General features: G+C 43.5%; 1 protein-coding gene and 1 non-coding gene across 4 annotated transcripts in view; both read left to right on the top strand.

The window, feature by feature from the left end:
• The window catches only part of CAMK1D (calcium/calmodulin dependent protein kinase ID), a 414,391-nt gene that overhangs the window by 59,372 nt on the left and 328,228 nt on the right, over positions 1-26,791 (top strand). The window lies entirely within an intron of this gene.
• Positions 19,058-19,187, top strand: LOC121106370. The gene has a single exon (XR_005838997.1). It is a non-coding gene; the product is annotated as a U6atac minor spliceosomal RNA (small nuclear RNA).

Raw genomic sequence — 26,791 nt, 5'->3', positions numbered from 1 at the left:
AACTCTTACCACTTCAGATCCGGCTCTTTGGGAATTTGTGAGTGCTTGGGTGGGATAAGCTGATGGGGACCTTTGTACCCACCACGAAAGAGGCATTGTTCAGCAAAGCGATATGACAAGCCAGCGCCTGAGGGGAGCCATCCTCTCTGAGAGAAGAAAGAGTCTTGGGGCACTTACCCCTGCTGGTGTGGGGCTAATGCCAGGCCTGCAGCGGGGCAGCGGGGCAGCGCCCGGCGGCTCTGAGCTCCTGCTTCCGACAAGGGTGAAAGGGATCAGTGCCCTTCAGCTTTCACTAAATCAAATTAGCCACTACCCCAGGACATTCGAATTAACTACACGAACTTCCCCATGTCCTCCTTGTGGGCCACGTGCTGTATGTAGTCTGAGAAGGAGCCCCTACACTGTTGATTTTGCAAATGAAGACACTGAGAGCAGACACCTGCCCAGACTCAGAAGACCGCAGACTTCCTCAGGGGCAGAGTGGCAGTTGGGATCTGTGTGTCTCGAGCGTTGAATCTGTTGTTTCTCTCTTGGAGCTTTTATGCAGAGATGTGGTTAGTATTTTTCAATGTTTTTATTGTGTTTGGGGTAACAAATCAGGAGAGTTGCCTCATTTTCTTATTTTTTTTTTTTTAAAGTATGTTTTCTCCACCTTGCTCTTACTGCCTTATTGTAGCAGAGAGAGGGCAAGGAAAATTAAAACAATTAAGCACCACGTTAAAGGCAGTTTTGTGGCAAAGCTGATCAAACCCGTATCTCACCTACGCATGCCACTTGGAGGCGGGAGCTGGTTTTCACAGCAGCACCGTAATCCCTGCTTGGTGAGGGCAGATGTGGAAACCGAGACCTCCTCTGAGCTCATGCACACCGAATGCTAGACTGTTCAGTGGCCAGAGGGAACCAGGGCAGCGGTTAGGTCTGGAAGAATCCGAGGCAGGCTCTGATCAGTTGGTCATTGAGGGAGAGCAGATAGAGAAATGGGGACAGAGAGATTGAGTGGGTGCAGGATGGGTTCTCAGACACCCCCGGGGGAACAGAAATCACACACACTACCAAGAGGTAATAAATGACCCTCTCAGTTCCCCCAAGGAATGATTTGTTGAAAAGATTCTCTAATACTCCAGAAAAACCACTGTGGTGCTGTTCGGAGCGCCAGCCGGACTAGTGAGAAGCAGCCAAGCGGGTGTGGGTAGAATGAGTGGGTCCTCTTCTACTCCAGGTGCGGGGAGTAGGTGGGGAGGTGTCATGCTTTACAGGACTCTCACCTTGCCTGCATGACCACGTCTGACTTTTCTCCTCTTTTGCCGATTCCCTGAAGGGATTAGGTAGGAAAGTTAGAAGTCATGGCTATTATCCGTTTTTCTATATTACATTTTAAGATTTACAACCTCCTCACTTCTATTGAGGATTTGAAGACCTTCTTTGCAACTTCTTATAGCCCCTGTTTTTTTTTTTTTTTCCTGAGTCTTATACAAGGACCACAGAATTAAAGTAAATATAAATGTTCTGTGGCGATTTAACAATCTCTGAACTACGTAACCGGAGAACTGCGAAGGACCGCGGACAGTGCCCAGATGCCTTCTGCACATGGGGGCAGGTGGGGCATGAATTATGTCATCCTGCCAGGGAGAAACTGACAGACCACACGCCAGGTGCTAGGTCAGATTTCGTCTCCGCCAACCTCAGAATGACCCTGTTTATACTGTTTTCTTAGAGATTCGGCGGGGGCCTGAGATCCCCCCGGTCTCCCAGCTGAAAACCTTCTCTCATCTCAGCTACTTTAATGCCTAACACTTTCCTGGAGATTTGCTGATTGTTCTCATCACTACCAAGTGCCCTTCTGCAGGCCACAGGATTTAATTACCAACAATTTCTAGTTTTCTTTCTGCCCTCATTTCCCTCTCCAGGTGCATAACATTTTTTTCTTCTTTTTCAGATGGAAAGGTTTGATCATTTATTTATTTTTCGCTTCTTTTTCTTTTATTTAAAATTTTTTAATCCCAGTATAATTAAGTGTCATGTTGGTTTCAGGTGTACAATATAGTGAATCAGCAATTCTGTACATTACTCAGTGTTCATCATGATAAGTGTGCTCTTCATTCCCTTCACCCCCACCCACCTCCCCCCTGGTGACCATCTCTGTTTTCTATAGTTAAGGGTGTTTCTGGTTTGTCTCTTTTTTCCCTTTGTCCATTTGTTTTGTTAAATTCCACATATGAGTAAAATCGTATGGTATTTGTCTTTCTCCTTCTGACTTATTTCACTTAGCATCATACTCTCTAGGTCCATCCACGTCGTTGCAAATGGCAAGATTTCTGACTTTTTGATGGCTGAATAATATTCCATCAGATGTATATACCACATCTTCTCTTATCTATTCCTAAACCGGTGGACGCTTGGGCTGCTTCTGTATCACGGCTATTGTGAATAATGCTGGTATACTGTCGGGGTGCATATATCCTTTTGAATTAGTGTTTTTGTATTCTTAAGGGTTTGCTTTTTTTTTTTTTTTTAATATTTGCTTTTTCAAACAAAGTAGTCTAGGCTTTTCTTATAGTCCTCTCCCCTGACTTTGCTTAGTGATTTAGTCTACAAAGGATGAAATTGGGCCTAGAGAACGAGAATCTGATCATTTCAATGCATGAAATTTTGGAATGCTTGTTCAGGTCCCAGGTGATTTGAAGCAGACTGGGACCTTCGGTATCTCCCCCAAATGCCTTACATGCGGCTCACCAGAAAGCTGGCACTCTGTGTATATTCGCTGCATGAAAACCACAGAAAAGAAGGAAAAACTAGATCATGGATTCAGAGAGTCTTTGCAGTCATATATTATGATAGGTAATTTTATGTGTCAGTTTGGCTGGGCTAAGCGATGCCCAGATAGCTGGTAAAACATTATTTCTGGGTGTGTCTGTGAGGATGTTTCTGGAAGAGATTAGCACTTGCATCATCAGACGAGTAAAGCAGACTGTCCTCCCCCATGTGGGTGGGCCTTGTTTAATTCTGCAGGCCTGAATGGAACAAAAACACAGCAGAAAGGTGAATTTGCTCCCTCTCTTCTTGAGCTGGGATGTCTAGCTCCTCCTGCCCTCGCACCTTGGAGCTCCTGGTTCTCAGGCCTTTGGATTTAGACTGAATCTTACCAATGGCTTTCCTGGTTCCCCAGTTTACAGACAGCAGTCTGTGGGGCCTCTTGGCCTCTACACTCAGAGTGACGGGGTTGTGACATGTGAAGTGTCTACCAGAGGACCTTGTTAGAGACTCAATGGCCAGGGTTTTTATAGGGGGCTGATCACGTAGGCATCCTCTGCCTAGCATATACCCAAATTCCAGAATTCCAGAAGGAAAGCAGATGTTCCGCAAAAACCTTTTTCTTTCCCCATTGTGGAAGCCTTTGTAGGCATAGTACAGTTTTTTTTCCTTCAACTCAAACAGAATGAGACACTTAGAAGGTTGTCTGTCTAAGTGCAGTTATGAGTTTCAGCAACTTTTCCTTAGGTCCTTGGGATCTGACCTGGGATGGGGCCATCCTTCTCAGGGTGCCCTTAGTATTTGCAAAGGCCTGGAGTAATACTGAATATTTTTGTATATACCAACAGAGAAAAGCTCTCTTACTTTTCTATTGCTTTCTTACCTTAATAAACAGCCTTAAATTTTTTCTCTTCCAAAGACTAAATTAAAACCCCAGTCTGTTAGAATATTTCTTAAATTGTAGTTGACCGTAGCATGATGGTACAGAGTGTGTGCTATTTGGAATCAGACACACCACCTTGACTTGTGACTTGTGACTAGTTACTTGGCCTTTCTGAATCTCATCTGCAAAGTAGGGGAGTCCTTTAGGATTTGCGGTTTTGCAGTGATGTGTGAGAAGGGTCTGGCATCGAGCCCAGATCATGGGTGCCCAGTAGTTAGCCACTCTTGTCATTATCTGGGGCCTGGAGCAGGCTAGGATCCAGTGAAAATTATGAGGTAGGCTGGGGTGCTGGCTTACATATTCCAGGCTTTTCTTCTCATCAGTTGTGAGCCTTTAGTACTGGCCCAGATTAGCTGGTGGCTTTAGGGATAATAGCATCTAACAGGTGATTGCCTGAGGATTGCAAAATTTAGGCAAATCCTAAATTAACAAATCTTCATTCATAATTAAAAAGTTAAAAAATTTCCTTGTGATATTCTCAAACCTATTAAGTAATACTCTTGTCTGAAGGTTCTCCAGAGAAACAGAGCCAATAGGAGATGGATGGATGGATGGATGGATGGATAGATAGGGACTTATGATAAAGAATTGGCTTATGTCATAATGAGAGACTGACATCTGTCCTGCCCAGACTATGGTCTCCCACGCATCAAGAGTGCGTGGCTCCGTTATAATAACTGGGAGCAGAAGGTGGGAAAGAATCCTGCAGCAGGAGACTGAGAGGCCCCATGATCTGCCGTCAGGAAGCCGGAGACCCAGGAGAGCTAGTGGTGTAATCCCAGTCTGAGGACAGGAGAAGGCCGATGTCCCAGCTCATCATCAGGGAGAGAGAGTGCATTCTCCCTTTTCTTTGCTTTTTTGTTCTACTTGGGCATAAACCACATGGATTGCATAAACAGACAGGCACAGCGAGCCACTCTCATCAGCTAAAGTGGTGGGAACACTTTACAAGTCGAATTTCTCAGATCCCAGCCAAAGACCACCCTTGTAAGAGGCCTTTGCAAAGATAGGAGTCAGGCCTTACTCTGTTACCTCTTTCCTGCACAGCCTGCTCTGTGTCAGAACTATTCTGGTGGCCGAGGGCGTTGGCCCTTCTCTCTGAGCAACGGTCCTCATCCTCTTCATTTTGGACCAGTGCTCACAGATCTGCCTGGGAAAAGAATCCTCACCCTGAGCCACTCTTGGCATCTTTTGTCTACCTGTGGTACTCTCCTTCACATTGGGTAAATGACCTGTTCATCCTCTGCCCTGATGAAACTTTGTATATGGCTGTTGTCCTCTCTGACCTAGAAGGATGCAAAAGGTATAATTCTCCAGGACATTAATTCAGTTCCTTTCCTAAATGGCACACTCAGCTTCTAAGAAAAGCCTGTTTTCTTTAAAAAATTTTTTTAAAATTTAAATTCAATTTAGTTAACATATACTGTATTATTTGTTTCAGGGGTAGAATTTAGTGATTCATCAGTTGCATATAATAAATACTCACTGCTCATTACATCTCGTGCCCTCCTTAATGCTCATCACCCAGTTACCCCAGCCCCACACCCACCTCCCCTCCAGCAACCTTCAGTTTGTTTCCTAAAGTTAAGTGTCTCTTATGGTTTGCCTCCCTCTCTGATTTCATCTTATTTTATTTTTCCATCCCTTGTGCTAGGTTCATCTGTTTAGTTTCTTAAATTCCACGTATGAGTGAAGTCATATGGTATTTGTCTTTCTCTGACTGACTTATTTCGCTTGCCATAATACCTTCTAGTTCATCCATGATGTTGCAAATGGCAAGATTTCATTCTTTTTGATGGCTGAGTGATAGTCGTTGTATGCATATACCACATCTTCTGTATCCATTCATCTGTCGATGGACATCTGGGCTCTTTCCATAGTTTGGCTATTGTGGACACTGCTGCTATAAACATTGGGGCGCAGATGGCCCTTCGAATGTTTATATGTTTGTACCCTTTGGATAAATACCTAGCAGGGCAATTACTGGGTCGTAGGGTAGTTCTATTTTTAACTTCTTAAGGAACCTCCATACTGTTTTCCAGAGTTAAAAGCCTGTTTTCTAAGCACAGGTAATTCCGTGAGGAGAGGTTCCTGAACATTGTCTTTTCCTTGTGAGCACATTCCTGTCTGCTGTGACCCCTTTCCTATTCATTTCATTCATCTTGGAGTTAACACATTTTTTTTTAAAAGATTTTTTATTTATTCGACAGAGATAGAGACAGCCAGCGAGAAAGGGAACACAAGCAGGGGGAGTGGGAGAGGAAGAAGCAGGCTCATAGTGGAGGAGCCTGATGTGGGGCTCGATCCCATAACGCCGGGATCACGCCCTGAGCCGAAGGCAGACGCTCAACCGCTATGCCACCCAGGTGCCCCGGAGTTAACACATTTTAATGGAATTTGCCTACAACTGCTGACCTCTCACTCAGGGGTAGTGGGTCTACATTTTTGGTGTTATGCTAGGGATTATTAACCCTGAGATTTAAAATTCTCCCCGTTCCTTCTGAAGTTTGAGGCATTGTGGTAGAGATGTGTTAGATTTTTTTCTCCATAACATAGAGGACGCCTGCCTCTTTCCTTCCTGCCTGGCTCCAGTCCACCAGGTTGTGACTAGTTGATAGTTTTAACTTTAGTTTAGCAGCCGCAACTCAAGAAACTTGCCTTTGGACACCGAATACAAACCACACCCTTGGATAGCAATATATATATATATATATATATGTATTTTTTTAATCTTTTTTGTTTTGTTTTGTTTTAGAAAGACATAATACTTCTATTTGATTTTGGCTTTCCACAGTATATTCCCAAGACCCCAGGCTTCTGCTGCAGGATTCTTTCCTACCTTCTGCTCCCAGTTATTATAACGGAGCCATGCACTCTTGGTGCATGGGAGACCGTAGTCTGGGCAGGACAGATGTTAGGCACTCTTGTCTGTGTCTGCCAGGAGCTATTATCCCAGTCCCAGTGCCTGGCTGTCTGAGGACTATTGTTCTGTGTACCACAGGGTAAAATTATTTTTCTTTTCTGCAACTCATTTTTGAAGTTATTACGACAGGTGTTTTCTGCGGGTAAAAACACTGTATCTCAGAGACCAGAATGGCTGTGTGTCGTGGTTTAATATTTATTGAAAATGTTCGTCTATGGTGCGTTTATTGACTGGAGACCAGACAGCAAGAGCCACACGTTTTCAAAACTATTCTGCGAATGTACATCCCTTTATGTTTGCAGGAAGCTTTGTCACCATTTAGTTGAGCTATGGAGTTTGGATTGATAGGACAGAAATGTTCTGTGTTTTATTATTTGCCTGCGTTTTAGGGCTTCATTGTGATAATGACTGTGGATATTGGCTCTTACCGTTCTTCCTCCTCTCTTCCATTAGCGTGGTCAGCGTGAACATCTGCTAGGTGAACAGGCTGCAGAGCTGCCCTCCTGAGTGTTTTGTGCTTGAATCCGATGGGCCCAGAGTCCTGAGAGTGGGCGAGGACTTAACTTTGTTTCTTCTGTTGTGTCTTTGTCACTAGAGATGCTGACGAGATTTTGTCTTTCTCAAAAAAATGGGAAAGAATGTGGTGGCCTGATTTGTGTTGCTTTCTAGCAGAAATGTCTCTTTAAATCTGGGGACAGGCTTGCTGGCGCTGCCCTGGCCTGGGTTTCTATCTCTTGCAGCTCCTTAGAAGAGTTGCTTTTGGGTCACCTGGCATTTATGAACTAGTATATCTGTTGCTTGACCTTTTTGTTCCTCCTGCCATTCTTGGCCCTTTTGGATACATTCATATGTATGTTTTGTTGTTGTTGTTTGTTTAATTTGTGTGACAAGAGCCAAACTCTTTTTTTGCCCCTCAGTCTAAACTTTACATATTCTACTCAAAGATGGGAACGAAAACCCCCCTATAACCTGAGAAGCACTTGATGAGAATCCATCTCAGTAAAGTCTACAGAACACAGAATGGATTAGAAATTGTATAAAATGAATTTTCTTGCACAAAAAGGTGAAAAAAATGCATGTTCACAATTTATTCTTAAGTTTATGAAAGTAATCTCTCTGATGGCATAAAAATGCAGCAGGTAATATTTCTTCAGGTCTTATTAATGAATTAGAATGGACCAAAACTCCATAAAATTTGAACCAAAAGCTCAGTTATTATAGGAGTCTTTAGTACTTTGCTTTCCTTAAAGCTTTGGTTCCCGGGGTGCCTGGCTGCCTCAGTTGGAAGAGCATCTGACTCTTTATCTCAGAATCATGAGTTCGAGTCCCACGTTGACTGTAGAGATTACTTTAAAAAATAAAACAAACAAAGAAACAAAAAACTAACTTTGGTTCTTCTTAAATATTATACAAAAATGGAACTTCATTCTGCTAATAGTTTAATTCAGATGGACCTGCAAAGCCCTTTCGGTTTTAGTCACCCTGTAGCTGCCACCCAGACCTTGAATATTCACCTTCAGGGTTTTCATATGTGTAAAGTCGAATCATTCTGCTCTTTTCATTCATTCATTCATTTACTCATTTATTTTAAAGATTTTATTTTTAAGTAATCTCCACACCCAATGTGGGGCTCGAACTCACAACCCCAAGATGAAGAGTCACGTGCTCCACGAAGAGAGCCAGCCAGGCAACCCCATTCTGTTCTTTTAGGTTGTGGAAGGTTATATGTGGAGCCCTTTTCTCTTCCTTTGTTTTCTTTTATAACAAGGAGAAGATCAAAAAGGAATGTTCAGCCATTGTTGAGCATTTTGGGGAAAGTGAAAACCTCCTTCCTCCACTTCATTTGCAGGAAGAAGCACCTTAAAAGTGAGTATACTTGGAAGCATCCACAATTCTGTGGGGAGAGGAGGCAGTGATGGCATATTCTAGGCAAAGCTCTGAGGAAGGCAGGGTATGTCTTGGCCTCCTTTCCCCCTTCCCTTTTCTTCTCAGTTCTTTACTCTTTCCTCTTTTCCTCCCTGTTTCTCTCTTTTCTAATACTTCCCTTCGATTTTGAGCTGGTTTCTTTTACTCCCATTGTATACTAGCTCATAGCAGTTGAGAGAACAGGGACACCCCTTTCAAAGAGATCTATTTTGTTAAGGACTCTGGACCACAGAGCCAAAGCCATTAGCCCTCAATAGTGAAACTTCAGCTTCAGCTTCAGTAGGAAGGACATTTATGAGCAGAAAGTCTTCTCAGGAATTGTCTGTTTATAAGATCTGGTCACTGTTTATAGAACAGAGATGATGGATGTCCACTGTGTGCCAGATGCTACTGTCAAACACAGGTGGATGAATGATGTCGCTCGCATTTTGAGGACCCTGCAATGGCAGGGGAGGGGACAGACAAGCATAGGGATTAGTAGTTACAATATAGTATTGTAACTGCCTTCCTGGAGGCAGGAACCACGTGTTGTGTTCAGGTCATTGGGCATGAGAACAACCATGGAAATGTCCATTCCCCTGGTCTCGGGGGCTTGGAGGGGAAAAATACTTGAAATGAGGCAACATGAGGATTCTGGAATGAAACCACCCTGCGAGTTTGAACTCTTCACAACTAGAGTTGAGTTAGACCTAGCCATTTTTGTCTGGGCTTCCTGTGGCTTTCTTCCTTTTGTCAATCGACTGGCTTCCATGCCAGCCTTGCCATCCTGACTGTCAGATGCAGAGCTCAAGAAATATGGCCCAGAAAGGGGGAGACATGATTGGGCTGCAGAGTAGACAGATTTTCCTCTGAGTATTCCAAGTAGCATCATCTTACAGTGTTAACACAGTTTTAGACGGAGACTAAGATCTTTTCTTTGCCTGACTTCCTTTTAGCCATTTATAATAACCACATCTGCTTTGTCTGCAGTAGTCACAACAAGAAAAGAGGTTCCCAGTCTTTTTAATATAAAAGTCACAAACCATGCCTGGACAACGCAGAAAATTTTATCACTACTTTATTTTTATTGTTAGCATAACTCTTAATTGCCTTCCTTATCTTCGTGCCTGCCTGTTGTCCAGGACAAAGTTAACCATGTTTGGAAAGTCAGTTCAGAGGTGAACTAATGATGTAGTCATAATAGCAGATATAGGCATGTTGTTGGCATTTGGTGAATGTCAAATACTAGTTTTAATGATAATAAATTTGGGGGAGGAACGAAAAGTTCCTCTGTGGGAGAGGCTCTTGTCCTTCGTAGATAGCAGTGTTCATTTCTATTGCAATAGGAAATACGGCTTCTTGGCCTCAATTATTAACTTCATCATTCAGCCTGCTTATATTTGAGGAAGGTCGGCTTTTTTCCAGTAGGGATAGTAGCCACAATATAAATCCTTTCTCTTCTAGTAATCAAAGCCCGTTGTGGCAACCTCCATGCCCGCATTCACTGAAAGCTTTGCAGTTAGACCACTCGGTTGGTGTTGATCTGGTTTCTAGGCTCCCCTTCCCTCCATGTCTTCAGATGCTACCTGTGCTGTATCTTTATTTGACTTTGACTTCTGTTGAGAATTCTGACTTCTACGATGACAGGAGCCACCCTTCACTTATTCCTGTTGGGATAATTGGACTAATGGAGGGGGAGGGGCTCTGAAACAGGGCTGAGCACCACCCCAAGGTGGTGGTTTCCCCAGTTCATCCTAAGATACCTTCCCCTTTCTAGGATTGGTTGTTTGAATCTGATTTTTGGTCTTTTGTCTTATTTTAACTTTGATGGCACAACATTAAAGAAGGAATTGATTCATTCGAAGTTATTCTCAGTACCGAGAGATAGTGAAGGTACTGGAAGGTTGACTGCATTCTCCTTTATTTCCTGTGTGTGTGTGTGTGTGTGTGAAGACTTTTCTGCAGAAAGTCACCCAGAACCCTTCAAGGGAGTGACTGGCAGCTTTCTATCACGTCATGATGAGAGGCTGAATGGGCGGCCTCAGGCCTCTCTTGCCCACTGGGCAGCCGCCCGGTAGTTTTCTAGAGGAGAAATTGCAGAGCTGCCTCGACTTCTTGCCCAGGTTTGTTTGATGAAGGGAGTTAAACAGCATGTGAATAATTTGAATTTTTTATGGGGAAAACACAGTACAAGATTTTCCTGAAATCAGACTCTTTTTATTGGCCTATGGGGCAGATTTTATTTTTCTCTTTTACTTTTGGTTTTTAACCTTCTGTAGTATTTTTTAAAAGATTTATTTATTTATTTTAGAGAGCAAGAGAGAAAGAGAGAGTTAGTATGGGCGGGGGAGGAGCAGAGGAAGAAGGACAAGCAGACTCTCCACTGAGTGTGGAGCCCGAAGTGGGGCTCAATCCCACCACCCATGAGATCATGACCTGAGCCGAAACCAAGAGCCGGACACCTAACTGACTAAGCCACCCAGGCGCCCCAATTCTTCTGTAGTATTTTTAAAGACAGCAATGAGAAAGAATTATCCCTGGACCATTTCTCCCAGTGAAAAACATTAGGTGTGACTATGAGGAAATGGCGTGTGGCCATGAGGAGAAAGTATGGCAAAGCCATCCAAAATGCTGACTCTGTCCCCCAGGGCCCTGTGGGCTTGCCAAGTTTCTTAAACTCTCTGTGCCCCACTCACTTCATCTACATGATGGAGACAATAATGTCTTGGAGGTTGTGGTGATTAACTGAGATCATTCTTGTCAAATGCTTAGAATAGTTCCTGGTACACAGTAAGGAGTTCATGGTTATTCTTTGTGATTATACACTAATTCTGTTAGGTCATGCTATTACATTATGAAAGAACTGAGTTTCTTAGTACTCTGATATGGTTTTAGAAACTTGGAACAAATGTCCACCCAGGCCAGTGTTTAATGGCTATGTGGCCATTACTTGGTCATTTGGATCAGAGAAGAAGGCCGACCTAGCAACTTTTTTTAATCAAAGCTCAGTTTGCCACACTGATTGGGAGGCTGCAGGTCCCCTCCAAAGCTGAGTGGGCAGAGCCCAAATGGCCCTCTACATGGCTACAGTCACCTTGAGTAGCTGCTCTGGTGTCGAGGATATAATACTTTGCAAATGGTCTTTTGTAAAACATTTGAGGAAGGACACGGGACTATTAACCAACCCCATCACTAACTAGCTGTGTGTCCTCTGGGTCAGGCCAGCTATTCATTCACTTATTCATTCCATTTGTAAAAAACGCTAAGATATTTTAAAGTAAATTAAAGATATTTTATTGCACGATTTTGCAATAGCCAAGACATGGAAACCAACTAAATGTCCATCAACATGTGATTGGATATATAAGATGTAGTTTGTATGTTCAATGGAATATTATTGAGTCATGAGAAAGAAGGAAATCCTGCTATATGTGACCACATGGATAGACCTCTAGGGCATTATGTTAAGTGAGATAAGTCAGACAGAGAAAGACAAATAGTATATGATACAACTTACTTGTGGAATCTAAAAAAAGCCAAACTTGTTGAAGCAGAGTGTAGAATGGTGGTTACCAGGGGCAGGAGGTGGGAGAATTGGGGAGATGTTGGTCAAAGGGTACAAACTTACAGTGAGAAGATGAATAAGGTCTGGGAAATCTAATGCACAGCATGGTGATTAGAGTTAACATACTGTATTATATACTTGAAAGTTCCTGAGAGACTAGATCATAAATGTTCTAGCACAAAAAAGAAGGTAACACCAGTGGAGGTGTTAGCTGACTCCAGGGTGGTACCAAATCAACACGTTGTACACGTAAATGTTCACAGTGTTGTACGTCAATTATATCTCAATTTAAAAAAAGATATCTTGACATCCCACCCCTAATATAATATGGCCTTCCATTCCCTCCATTCCCCCAAGAAAGAAAAGAAGGAAGGAAAGAAGGCAAGAAGAAATTTCCCCATGTAACCAAAACAACATTATCATAACTAACACAATTAATAATATGTCTTTAGTATCCTTTCATATCCAGTTCATGTTCAGGCTTCCCTATGTATGGTCATGTCATATGCCAGATTTACTTTATGTTAGCGCCGTTGCTTCGTGTAGGGAATGAGGGATGGTACTGACTGAGTGGTCTCTAAGGCTCAGTGTTCATGTTTTAATACCTTTAACCAAGTGCTGCCCTGATGCTGTTCATTTCTCTCTTGTTCTTAGAGAAGGAGGATACAAAATTTATAGACTTCAACTATGGCTCTCTAGCATGATGAGATGGAAATGTGGAAATTGCTTGACTCATGGGATCAGTCAAGACAGGTGGGAAGGGGGTGTCACACTGGGTTGGGCAGAACTAGTGTTAGGTAGATTGTGCACTTGCCAGAGAGAGAGTTTTAGGCCCAAGTGTGGCTTACATTTTTTGTGCTCCATAAATGTTCAATGCCATTAACAATTACAAAGAGGACTTGGACAGTCCTTCTGATTTCATTTTGTTTTGTTCTCTGAGACTCTGGTATTTTCTTCAGAGAGACTGCATACTGGGTCTCTCAGGTTACCTGTCCTGGGGAAGTCCCTTTGTTCCAGAACAAGAGTGAAAAAGTCCTGTAGTCACAGCCTATTGGAACTTGGTGTTCCAGCCTCAGAGATCACTGGCCTGTTGGCACGTGCTGGTGTCCCTGTGAAGCCACTTCCCGGGCTCTTAGCCTTCCACCCACAAACCTGCCTGGGGCCGCTTTGTTATGTGTGTGAGGTATGAGGGCTGATTAGGGACAGGCTCTTCTCACTGGTGCTCTGAACCAGTTGAGAACTAGGGTTGAGGAGTCAGACAGGTGGAGACCAAAGTAATAACTATTTCTAATAAAAGCTAAATTGGAGGTGGTGGTATGTGACAATAAAGAGCTTCTGAAATCTGAACTTCCAAATCAGGGGGCACTGCCCACCGCAGGCCTCCTCCCCAGGCAGGGAGGAGAGAAACCTTACATGGGTTTCCAGCAGGCTCCCAAGGGACAGAGGAAGAAGGGGCTGAGCATCCAGCCCTCCCATTCCAACCAGCCAGCCAGGCAAGTCTCCCTTCCTGCCCTGTGGAGGAGGAGGTGGGAGGGGACACAGGGAGGAACAGCCACAGAGAAAGGGACACCAAGAGTGTGAATGATTCTTCTCCCTTACAGTAACCTTCTTGGGACTTGGCATTCCCCAGTCTCATGAGTGCCTTGTGGGCTCCTTCCCTCTGTCTCAGTTTCATAGACTAATTTATTTGAGGAGAGAGAGAAATGAGATAAGTTCTGGTAATAGTATTGTTCAATAAATATTGTCATTCATGAGGTACACATCCCTGAATAGATAAATCTTTAGAAAAAATTCAACTTCAAAACTTCCCCCAAACTCTGAATATTTATTGCATGTATGAATATACCAATCACTTGTTTGCATTTGGGAGGCAGAGACTCAGGATATGGGGTGTGCGTGTGTGCACATGTGTGTGTGCTTGTGAGTGTGTGTGTGTGTTGGGGAGGGGGCAGAGAGGAAGTGGGGTGAAGAGCCAAGGCTTTCTGAAATACTTGTTACGTAGAGGAATTCCGGCCTTCTCTGAAGGGATGCCCATGCCCTGAGTGTCCCGGGAGTCAGCTCCTCCGACCTTTTGCCCCAGGACATGCCAGGAACCAGGGCAGAGACATTGGGAACTTGATGCAGCACTTGTTTTGGGAGCCTCTTCCTTTCACAAGTGACCAGCAGTCCCCTCATGGAGGGAGATGAGCCATCCAGGTTCCAAGAAGTTGGTGTGATAGGGAAGGAGGAACCAGGGGCTGGTAGAGCAGGTGGGTTGGGTAGGCAGCATTTACCTATGTCTTACAGAGTATGGAAGGCATACTTTGCTTTCGGCTACATTCTGAGAGCAAAGTATGGTGCAGACAGCAACCTTTATTCAAATTAATGGAGTGGAAGATTGCATTACATTTTTATGGACATTAAAAAAATTGTGGTAAAACAGAGGTGCCTTGGTAGCTCAGTTGGTTAAGCGCCCCAGTCTTGGTTTTGGCTCAGGTTATGATCTCAGGGTCATGAGACTGAGCCCATGTTGGGTTCTGCGGTCAGTGGGGAGTCTGCTTTGAGATTCTTTCTCCCTCTCTCTGCCCCTCCCTCTACTCGCTTACACGCACGCACTTTCTCTCTCTCTCTCTCTCTCTAGATAGATAGATAGATAAATAAATAAATAAATAAAATATTTTAAAAAGATTGTGGTAAAACATATGTAACATAAAATTTACTATTTTAACCACTTTCAGGTGTACAGCTCAGTGGCATAAAGTTCATTCACAGTGTGCCTCCACCATCCATCTCCAGGACGTTTTCATCTTCCCTGATTGAAACTCTACCCACTCACTACCGCTGCTAACCAGCCCCTGATAACCACCATTCTACTTTCTGTCTATGAATGAGACTAAATCTAGGGACCTCAACTAAGTGGAGTCATACAGTATTTGCCTTTTTGTGTCTGGCGTATTTCACTTAGCATAATGTCCCCAAGGTTCATCCATGTTGTATCAGGTACCAGAATTTTCTTCCTTTTTAAGACTGAATAATATTCCATTGAATGGATATGCTCCATTTTTATTTTTTTTTATTTATTTATTTATTTATTTATTTATTTATTTATTTATTTATTTTGTGCAAAATGGGGGTTTATCAAAGCACGGGGACAGGACCCGTGGGCAGAAAGAGCCGCTGCACCAAAGGCTTGAGGAGTGGCTGAGTATACACTTGGGAGTTGGGGGACGTAAGGAAAAGGGAGGTTTCAAAAGGCCTTTCATAGGCTACAGACAACCTGCAAGATAATGCTAGAGAGGAACTTGCCATAGATATCGGAGGCCTTGCCATTTGCAAGGTTGTTTTCTCCTCCAGCTAGTAATCAACATTAAGACAGTGGGGAGATTCCTGGAAGAATGTCACACACGTCCCACCCAAGAGGGGGGTTGGGGGGAGGTTGCAGGGCGTCAGCTTATGCTTTGCCCTCAGCCAGCCTTTTTATTTTTTATTTATTTTTTTGATGTAAAGTTCGATGATTCATTAGTTGCGTATAACACCCAGGGCACCATGCAATACGTGCCCTCCTTACTACCCATCACCAGTCTATCCCATTCCCCCACCCCCCTCCCCTCTGAAGCCCTCAGTTTGTTTCTCATAGTCCATAGTCTCTCATGCTTCATTCCCCCTTCTGATTACCCCCCCTTTCTTTATCCCTTTCTTCCCCTACCGATCTTCCTAGTTCTTATGTTCCATAGATGAGAGAAACCATATGATAATTGTCTTTCTCTGCTTGACGTATTTCACTTAGCATTATCTCCTCCAGTGCCGTCCATGTTGCAGCAAATGTTGAGAACTCGTTCTTTTTGATAGCTGAGTAATATTCCGTTGTATATATGGACCACAGCTTCTTAATCCAGTCATCTGTTGAAGGGCATCTCGGCTCCTTCCACGATTTAACTATTGTGGATAATGCTGCTATGAACATTGGGGTGCATATGGCCCTTCTCTTCACTATGCCTGTATCTTTGGGGTAAATACCCTGTAGTACAATGGCTGGATCATAGGGTAGCTCAATTTTTAACTTTTTAAGGGACCTCCACACTGTTTTCCAGAGTGGCTGTACCAACTTTTTAAAAAAGATTTTTATTTATGTATTTATTTGAGAGAGAGAGACAGCACAAGTGGAGGGGCAGAGGGAGAGGGAGAAGCAGACTCCCTGCTGAGCAGGGAGCCTGACAATGAGGGGCTCGACCCCAGGACCCTGGGATCAGGACCTGAGCCAAAGGCAGACTCTTAACCAACTGAGTCACCCAGGGGTCCCAAGGATATGTCCCATTTTATTTATCCATTCATCTGTCAGTGGACCCTTGGGTTGCTTCCCCCTTTTGGCTTTTGTGAATAATGCTGATATGAACATTGATGTACAAATACCTGTTTGCATTACGTCTTTTCAAAGTAAACTTTTTCTTTGAAATGTAATATATGCATTACCTTTTTGGTGACCATAAAATACTTCCAATTCACATTGAACCCGAACTTGTTATCCAAAACCCCGATGTTTTAAATGTAACAAGTATAATGGATTTTGTCATTGACCCTTGTCCCTTTTGTCCCGAGTTGTTAATTTTTGTGCACCTAATTGTATATTTAATCTTGTTAGATCTAGTTCACCAAATCAGCCTGTCAAGACGTTTTAGAATTCCGAGTCTTTTAATCTTGTTTAATTTTGGGTCGTTCACCGATACGATCATATTTTCTATATCTCTATACAAGCCTCAAGAGCTGTGGGTGCTGCTGGAAACCCCCCCCCCGGTTGGCGTCTCTCTCTGGGTGTTGCTGTGCTGTCATATACCCATTTATACAGCTTTTCTCACCTCTGGTTGCATTCTTCATTTTGTTCATAACGAAACGTATCACCCTCCGACATGCATGTCTGCACATTTTCATGCTCTAACAGTCTCCAGACTTGTTGACAATGGGACTAAGCCAGACTGGTCATACATACTCTTCAGTTTTTTGGGGTAGGGATGGTAGCCACCAGAAAGTTGCAGTTGAGCGAGGATTGGCTATTCTCCTACAGCCTCATGACCAGCTTACAATGAGAGCCAAGTTTCTGAACAAATTCAGCATCAAGACACTTCTTAAACAAATGGGTATTAGCAATCAGGCAGAATCTAGCCCGTATGTTCCGTTCTGTCACCTGAAGTCCCAGCTCTGTGTCCTCTTAGGTGCTCTGACCACCAGTTAGGATGAAAGCCTCCCTTGAAGCAAAGTTGTCAATATTCCAAAAGCAGGATTCCATTTCCCTTATGATAGGCATCAGACAGACCAGAAATCCTCCAAACCAATGGCTGGACCATTTTGGGATCAAGTCTAAGGGTACAGGCCCTAGGCCTTGTTGGATGGAATCTTATACCCTGTCTGTTCAAGGATAGAGACCATCTAAACTATTTTACCCCATTCTTAATGCTCATCATGCTAATTAACCACTGATTTCATCAAGAAAAAAAAATCATTCCTCATATTAATTTTGCTAGTTAACAGAGGAGCTAATATTACTCAAATATAGATAACAGAAGTGGTTCTAGTTGGCTGCTCCTGGAGTAAGGACTTCTTTCTTTCTTTATTTTTTAAAAGATTTTATTTATTTATTTGACAGAGAGAGAGAGAGACAGCCAGCAACAGAGGGAATAGGCAGGGGGAGTGGGAGAGGAAGAAATAGGCTCCCAGTGGAGGAGCCTGATGTGGGGCTTGATCCCAGGACTCCAGGACCATGCCCTGAGCTGAAGGCAGACCTTAACGACTGAGCCACTCAGGCACCCCTGGAGTAAGGACTTCTTGGTCAGGGTGCTAGCTGACCAGCTCAGGATACGGAGATATAATTTACATATAATAAAGATGACAAATCTCAGAATTTTTTAACCCATGTAAGGACCCCCTAGATCAAGATGTAGACCATTTCCAGCACCCTTGAAAGCTCCGTGGTACCCTTTTCCCCAGTCAGAACAATGCCCTTCCTTCCCAAATGTAATCTCTGTTCTGACCTCTGTCACCACAAATTAGTTTTGCTGATTTTAATTCCATATAATGGAATCATACTTAAGTTTTGCAAGATTCCTTCATGTTGTATAAATTGTTCATTTTTCCCCCCATTGCTCTGTAGTATTCCATTGTATGAAATTTAGATACCCATTCTATACTTGGTAGATATTTGATTATTTCCAGTTTGGGGCTATTGTGAATAAAGCAGCTAAAAATATTCTTGAACATGTCTTGATGAGTTATCTATTAAGGTAACTAACTGTCCCTAGAATGGGTTTATATTCATGAACACAAAGACAACTTCATACTGGCCATGACACATGGTTTTGAAGTGTATTAAACGGATCATACAAAACTATCAAACAAAGGAATAGAGTCTAGTGTATTTGTATTTAGCAAAGTATATGCTGGAACAAAAGGAGATCATTGCTTTTGTGCTCCTTGACTGTAATATTCTAAGCCAGAGGGTCAGCTTCCTGAGAGCTGAGATTCTCATGTGAAAGTATGTTGTTTCCTTATGCCTTCTCTAGGAGGGATGGGAAAAGGACCTTTTCATTAATTCTGCAAATAGGCATCATTTTCTAATTTTAGGTTGTCACTGTGAAAAAAAAAGTCATGAATTACTAAAAAAACTCTGAGAATATCAACTACTTTTGGGGGTCCCCTGCATTGGAATGAATAAGGTTTTTAAATATTCATTTATGTTTTTCTTTCCATGTCATTTTGGGTATTGTGATGAAAAGAAAGTATTTGCTGCTGATTTAGAATCCCTGAATACTCTTATAAAAATTTAATTTCACCCATATTAACTAGGCTTTCAAGGCTTTTTTAGAGGGCCTGTTTTCCTCTAATAGGTTACTAGAGGGAAAATCTGTTAGCCTAGAAAATTGATGGATGGAAGTAGCATAGGGAAACTGAACTCTGGCTACCATTGGGGGATGCTGCATTGATTTAAAATTTCAAAGGGTCTGTGTTTTATGAAAGTGAAGAATCAGGTTAGCACTACCCTTGACAAGAATGGAAAAAAATTCTAGTGCCCTGTAGCACACACGTACATTGAAGCTATCACCACCTCTTTACAGCGTCTAACAATATTTCTTAACAACCCTACAGTGTAAACCAACATTACAGATGTCCTGTTCTGGGAGTCTCCCCCCCACACACACCTGCACGCATACTGGGGTGACATCTACACAAGGTTAGCATTGGAGCCTTGCGTGTAACACCAGAGCTGCAGAAACTACCAGATGTGCGGCAGTCTGTGAGGCGGTGGTTGAAGGATGGTGTCCGTGTGCAGCGGGTGCTGTGTGGTTGTTAAAAGAGAGTGATGATATGTGTTCTGACGTGGAATGGTGTGCAGGTACCTTGCCACGTGAAAGAAACAAGCTGGAGACTGGTGTATAGACTCTGGTACCTTTATGTAAGAAAGGTGGGGATCTGGAGGTATATAAGGGAATTTGCTTATATTTTCATAGAGAAACGGTGGAAAGATAAACAAGAAACGAATACCGATGCGGATCTATAGCAGTCAGCAGGGAACGTAGTGGTTGGGAGAGGTGTAGGAATGGCTCCGTCTGCATGTATCTTTTTATATTGTGTTGGCTTTTGGAATCATGCAGAAGACAACCCACCAACAAAAGTAAATCTATCTGGGCATGCCCCTTAACATTGAACTAGACCATGAGCAGGTGGCAGAGTGAAGCCGGTTGGAATGCATCATGAAAGGGTGAGGTCATCCACTCCATTTCCTTTCTCAGAAGCTCTCAAGTTCAGTCATTCAATCGCAGGNNCTTGCTGAACCGGTCTGCCAGGCTAATGTGCCAGGCACTATTTTAGGTGCTGTCAGTGGGAGCCTTAAGGTCCAAGCTTTCATGGAGCGGCTTGAAGGGACAGACAGCAAGGAGATGATGAACGAGGGGGAGAAGCCTCATGCTGCTGGGCCCTGGGGAAGGAGGTGAGAGCACTCCCTGCTGAGGTCAGGAGGGAGGTTAACTGCTGATCTCTATTCCTGCAAGTTCGAGCCGTGTTTGTGTGTAATATTGTTGCACATAGGGTAATAAAATGGGGTATATTCTCACTTTCATTCTTTGGCTACAGTGCTCAGGATGTCATTTTACCATAATCTCATTATCCCTTCAGTTAAGTTTCAAATAAAGAAATAAATACGTTTTAGCAGTCACTGTACCCCAATCTACTACTACATTGGCAGGAGACCAGATTTGGGTGAATAAATCAAAAGTAGATTTGACCGTTATAGTTGTCTTCACAACAGTGGGGCTGTATCGGGGATCATGTTATCTCTATGATTTGTGACTATAACCATAGGTTATTAAACAGACAAGATATTACTCTGACAAGTCTGTTATTTTTTTCCACTCAGAAAGTGGTTAAATGTAAATCGTCCCTTTACTGTGACATATTAGCTATAGAAAATTGAAACACGCACAACACCCCCCCCCCATAATGCTCACGTTCCATGTTATCTTCAAGACAATTATTTTCTGAAAATGCTATAGAGATGTTCCCACGGTAAATGATGTAGACATTTGCAACATTTCTCCTCTGTTTTTTTTTTCCCCCTCATTCTGGTCTTTTACTGGCAGATTTCTCTTTCACTGTTTCTGAATCAGATGAAATATTAATACGGTTATTTTTTAAAATTTCAATGATGACATGATTTTTTAAAGGGAGAGGTTTTTTTTTTTTCTCTCTGTTCCTTTCAGTTCCATTAAATTTTGGTGAAACTGGAGAAACAGAGATCAAAGGCCTGCAGGAAATTGTGACGGTCAACGTGCTTCTCACATCTCCACTTCTCCCACTGCTTAAGTCTTGCTCCAATTTGACGGAATAAAAGCACAAAGAGTGGCAGCCAGAATTGGGAGCAAAGACCCCTTTGGCAACCAAAGAACAAAATACGGATCTAGCTGGAGCCAGCATATTCACAAACAATCGTAAGTTTGTGATTTAGTTAAGAAAACACAAGAAGTCAGATTTAAGTCAAAAAAAAAAAAAAAAACAAAAAACCAGAGTAATGCAGATCCTTATTTTATGATACCAATAAAGTGCTCTCTCTAGAATAGTAGGGAAAAGCTCAGAGGTCCCAGGGGCCCTCTGTCATCCTAGGGGATGCGTGGAGAGGTGATAGCCATGGGGGCTTGCCAGTGTGTTTTCCTGTTGCCCACTGCTTAAGAGACTTGGGCCATCTGGGAGGACTGGCCATTTGGAGACTTTGTCAAAGCCGTTCTCTCTTGGAATCTCTGGGCAAACTCAGGAGGATGTGGCCTCTGCTTCTTGGTAGGTGAGCTCTTTTACTCTGCCGCCTGTCCTGGCCTTACAGGGGTGTGTGACCTCCCTGGGCCTGGCTGTGGGAGTCACCAGACCCGCTCCCCAATGGTGTGACTGTTCGCAGCATCCATCGCTAGCACAGCCAGGCCACCTTGCAGGGAGTGAAGTTCATTATGCGGCTACGCGCAAGTGTGGTGCAGGGAATCTGGGCACCGTGAGGGTCTATGTCCAGTGCTCACGCTAGGTTGTGTTTTCTTTCCGAAGTTCATTTCCAGAGAGGAAATAAGAACCACAGGGATGCAAAGGTGAGAAAGGACGATGGAGCGAATTCTCTGATGCCTTTTGCTGTGTGGAGGGATGTTTGTAGAGTAAGCGTGTCCAAAACAGTGGAGCAGCCTGTCAAATCTCTCTTAATTTTGGGGGTGTTCTTCCCCACGACTGTGGTCCCTCCATGCTTCTACTAGAAGACTAGCCACACCAGGTGGAGACTGCATTGCTTTGCCACAGGAGCTTTGGAGGAAGAAGTTTGTTGCCCGTCACAGAAACCAAAGAATTGCTTTTCTTGGAAGCAACTCCGTTTTCTAAACACACAGTAAACTGTTCTCTGGTGTCCACTTTGCCTGAATATTCTCAGCCAACACTTCTTATATCTTCTGCACACAGCATGATCCCTGGCTCCTTGCTGAGTCAGCGAAAGATGGGTGAATGTTTCGGACAGTTTTCGTGTTCCGCCAAAGCCCAAATTCTGTTAATTTCATGACAAATTTTTCATATTTTACTGCATTGACAGTTTGGCCTCCTAAGAGTTTTTTAAACTGCTGCTGGGCATTTGACCATATTTGTGGGAGTCTCAAGGCAGTCCGACAGAATGGGTGTAAAATACAATAGTCAAGAGGACAACAAAAACAGCCGATATTTGTATATTGCATCAGAGTTCACGACAGGTGATTTCTGTGTCGTGTGTGTTTTTCAACAGGCAGTGAATTAGAAGACAGGCCCAACAGGCTCAACAGGCCAATTTGAGTCAAGGAGCTTTTATTTGTAACCGGTGGCAGTAATGGGGTCCTTTCATGTTGGTGAGAAGAAGTCAGAGGGCAGCACTTAGCAGCAGCATGGACAACGGACATTCTGAGTGGGCTGGGGAGAAGTGGTGCACATCACACCAAAGAGGGTGCATCTCTTGGCAAAATTCTGTTTGCAAACAGCAGCTGAAATTTGTGTCAGGAGCAAACTTATTTCCTGCCTGATTGGGTTAGGGAAACAAAATAAGCTCTAAGAGGTTTTATGTTTGTTTTTTTTTTTTTTTTTTTTTTAAGATTTTATTTATTTATTAGGGAAAGGGAGAAGCAGACTCCCTGCTGGGAGGTGGAGGGCTCCATTCAAGGCCCCCAGATCACAACCTGAGCCCAAGTCAGATGCTTAATGACTGAGCCACCCAGGTGCCCCTCTAAGAGGTTTTTAACAAAATATTATATGTGTATAAATGTATCACGTGTTGGTGCTTATTAGTATTTATTAGTAAATTTGGTCATATGGTTATATTCAGAAGTTGCCCCTTTTAAGTAAACAAAATTCATAACCCACCAGCACATTTTGTATCTATATCAACCGATTTTCTCTTGTCTGAGGTTGCTGCTGGTGTTTTCACTACCAAATTCCTGGTGCTTTTTTTTTTTCCCCCAACCTAGGGCCCATGACTTGAAGGATGTGATATTAATGCAGAGCTGGGCTCCAAAAGCTTAGTTAAAATATATCTCAAAACAGTAATAAAAGTCACTGGCTGTTCCCTGTCTTCTTCCTATGATTGTTGAATGACTCAGTGAGGAATTAAGTTGATTGATGTGCAAACACCTAGCACCCACCTTGGTAGATGGGTGTTCAGTAAGTTGGTATTTTCCCTCACCCTCAGTGCTGTGCCTGCCTGCCTGCCTTCCTTCCTTCCTTCCTTCCTTCCTTCCTTCCAGTAGGCTCCATGCCCAACATAGGGCTTGAATTCACAACCCTGAGAGCACGAGTTGCCTGCTCTGCTGCCTGAGCCAGCCAGGCACCCCTCAATAGTGCGTTTAAGCCTTCCCCTGAGTACTCTCAAGTGCAGAGAGTGGTAAACACATGAACTCGGGCGTCTCTGGGTGTTTCACCGACTCCTGCTGAGAAACACCGATGTTCTAGGAAGATGTACCATTGTCACCTTGTGGCTCCACCTACTTCCTGACACACATACTATAATTTGAGAAGTTTAGTATTAGTGGCTAATGTTGGGCAGGGCGGAAGGGAGTGGTCAATGTGTTCACCCCAAACATGTTTTGTCATGTTTGATATTCTTTGAAATTTGGCCACTTATATATGGTTTATAAGGTCATTCTCTCAAGCAGTTTAGATTAAACAGCACACCCGTTCCCCAGTCACTCTGGACATTGAGCAGGGAATCATCATTCCTAAATTCTGCATCTGTGTGTACAGCTAAAATGTGGACTTCTCATGAGAACACACTGTACTTCATGTTCTGTGGATTTTAGTTACATGCAGAGCTTTGATGGTGGCTTTCTTATTGAAGGGTAAGATAATGGGACAACATTTCTTTACTAACTCAGAGCAATGAAAGTAAAAAAGAAATCCTGCTCATCTGGGCATTTCTGTAGCAGCTACTAATTACAGATGATCCTCAACTGCCCATGAATTCAGGGATTCTTGTAGGTAATGTAAATTCTTTGATAATCAAAAAATTTCACTTTGGTTGTTAGTTCTTGTTTCTGTGGAACCAATTTTATTTTAAAACCAACTTTTGACAGAAGAGGTAACATTGTGAGCAATCACCACATGCTCTATCTAGGTATCTTATTTAATCATTGCTTCAGCCCGTCCATGTGGGTATTACCCCCTTGTTCTAGATGAAGAGACAGAGGTGCAGGGAGGCTAATGCAGGGCCACCCACTGAGTCATGGAACTGGGCTCTAACCTCACCTCTCTGACTGAAGACTCATTGTTTCTCTTCCAAACTACTGCCTGTCCACTGGTAGAAAGATGGTAAAATGTCCTGTAAGATAGGAGGAGGCCCAAAAAAGGCTAACATAATCGTGAATCATCAGTTCCTGAGTAACCAAGAATTGACAGATATTTGAGTTAGCTTTCATTTCTTCATACAAAATTATTGACAAGTATTGTAAGGAGCAAATGAGATAATGGATTAGAAATACTTTGGTAAGTACAAAAAAAACCTGCTCTAAATATATGAAGGAAGATTGTCAGTCCCTTCAACCTCGGCCCTTTGAGAAGAATCTGTGCCTGGGATTGTGCCTTTGGCCCCTCTGAGTTACAGGATGGTCGCTGTGATAGCTCCGAAGGGCTGTTGACACGAATGGAGACCTGTATCTGGTCTAGACAAACAACAGCACCAAACAAAGCAAGGCTTTGGATGAGGATTGTCATGGCCAGGAGCACATTTTCTTGTTTAAGATCTCTGGAACTTTCCTGCTAAAAGGCACACCAGGTTTTGGTAACTTATTTTTAAGCAAACCAAGTACTGTGTTTCCCCTTCAGACACTTGAGAAACTTGCTCATAAATCCACGCGGAGCAGAAGGAACGGAAAGAGGCTGCCATGTTGAAGTGTGTAGCAAGTAGTGAGTTGGTGGTTGGGAACCCACCCTTGTGTTTTCTTGACAGGTGGGACTCTGGGCATTGATGAATTGTGACTTGAGCAATGTCTGAACCCAAACAGTGCAGTTGCTTAGCGTGTGCCTAAATATCTTTACTTCTGTTAAAAATAATGAAATTGTCAGTTACACCAGGGCCGCCCTCAATGACTTTTCTCTGATCACTGTTCACTTTCTGAGAACATCAGTTGAGACAGACCCTGTAGTGCCTGGTACAGTGACCGGCACACTGAGGGATGGCATACATACTTGTTGAATATGCATATTCCAGAAGCATCTACTAGAAGCCAGGCTCACTTTGTAGGAGCATCTGTGAGTGGGATGACCTCTTGATTGGTCTTTATTCACGTGAAGCTTATAAAATATGTTCTTTGGCGTTTTTGAAAATTGAAATTTGATAATTTGATTGAGGTAATTGTAGATTTACATGAAGTTATAAGGAATAATACAGAGAGATCCTGTGGACCCTTTATACAGTTTCCCCCAATGGAGGAAATTTTTCTGACCAAAGAATAACACAGTATCACAACCAGGATGTTGACATTGTCATGTCATTCATATGATCTGCTGATTTTGTTCAAATATTATTTTAAAGATTTATTTATTTATTTTGAGAGAGAGAGTGAGAGTATGGAAGCAGGGGGAGGGGCAGAGGGAGAAGGGAGAGAGAGATTCTCAAGCAGACTCCACGCTAAATGGGGAGCCCATCTCGGGGTTTCATCCCCCAACCCCGAGGTCTTGACCTGAGCCAAAACCAAGAGTTGGATGCTCAACCGACTGAGCCAGCCAGGCGCTCCTGTTCAAATATTTTTTTAGAATGCTTTTAAAATGGTGAAGTATGATTGGGGAGAAATAAAAAGCCAGATTGTAGGCTCCTGTGGCAAAGGTGGACCCAGAACTTTGTGAGCATGTGTTGCAGCGAGGCTGATTTCCAGCTGCAGCGGAGAGCTGAATGCGGGATGACTCGGGGGTCCCCTGTGTGGGAGGAGAGGTTTCCCAGGGCAGCAGGCTTGGGGCTGAGGACAGTATGAGCCTGGAGTCTGTTTGGCAGCCCAGAGGCAAGGAGGGAGTGTTGTCCTGCATTTTCCAGGGCCGAGGTGGCCACTGGTGGGTGCCTTTCCCGCCCGTGACCTCCCTGCTCCAGCCACGCGGCGGGAACACGTGCCGTGGTTTAGGCTTACAGGGGCCCTAAGTCTGGTCTACACCCAAATCCCAGACCACACCCGCCCCCCCCCTTCTGAACCAGAATTTCCAGAAGCCTTGAGAATTAGCCTCAGTCTTTGTCATTCTTTCCTTTCGTGTGGTTGTTTTTCTTATTGGATTCAGGCGAGCGAATAATGAGGTATTGGAGGGCTGGTGGTGCCTCTCTTTATTCACGATTTAGCAGTCTCTTAACCAAATCTCATCTGCTCGGTGCAGCCCGCAAAGCATCGTGCTGGAAAGGTGGGTCATTAATGCTGATGGAAATGAAGTCAACTTCTCCCTAGGGAGACATTTGCAGGGAATGAGGACCTGCAGGTCCCCTGATACCAAGGAGGCGGGCGAGGAGAGGGCTAGTGGTGCAGAGGGCAGGAGCCCATTATGTTTCTGGGACCCTTGAAGCCCAGGGTCCCACTGAGCCGAAGGAGCTTCTCTGAAGTGGGAACATGGCCTTGTTTCTATTTAGGGAGAGAAAAACCACCCAGCATTTTTACACTCCCAAAATGAATCCAGCCTTCTAGGTTAGAAGATAGAGCCCCCCCCCCCCCCCCCCCCCCCCCCCCCCCCC

Source organism: Ursus maritimus, unplaced genomic scaffold (assembly GCF_017311325.1).
Source record: "Ursus maritimus isolate PB19 unplaced genomic scaffold, ASM1731132v1 scaffold_31, whole genome shotgun sequence".
In the NCBI taxonomy this organism is placed as follows: Eukaryota; Metazoa; Chordata; class Mammalia; order Carnivora; family Ursidae; genus Ursus; species Ursus maritimus.
The sequence above is the reverse complement of the archived record's forward strand: the minus strand, read 5'-3'. Positions and strand labels throughout refer to the sequence as shown.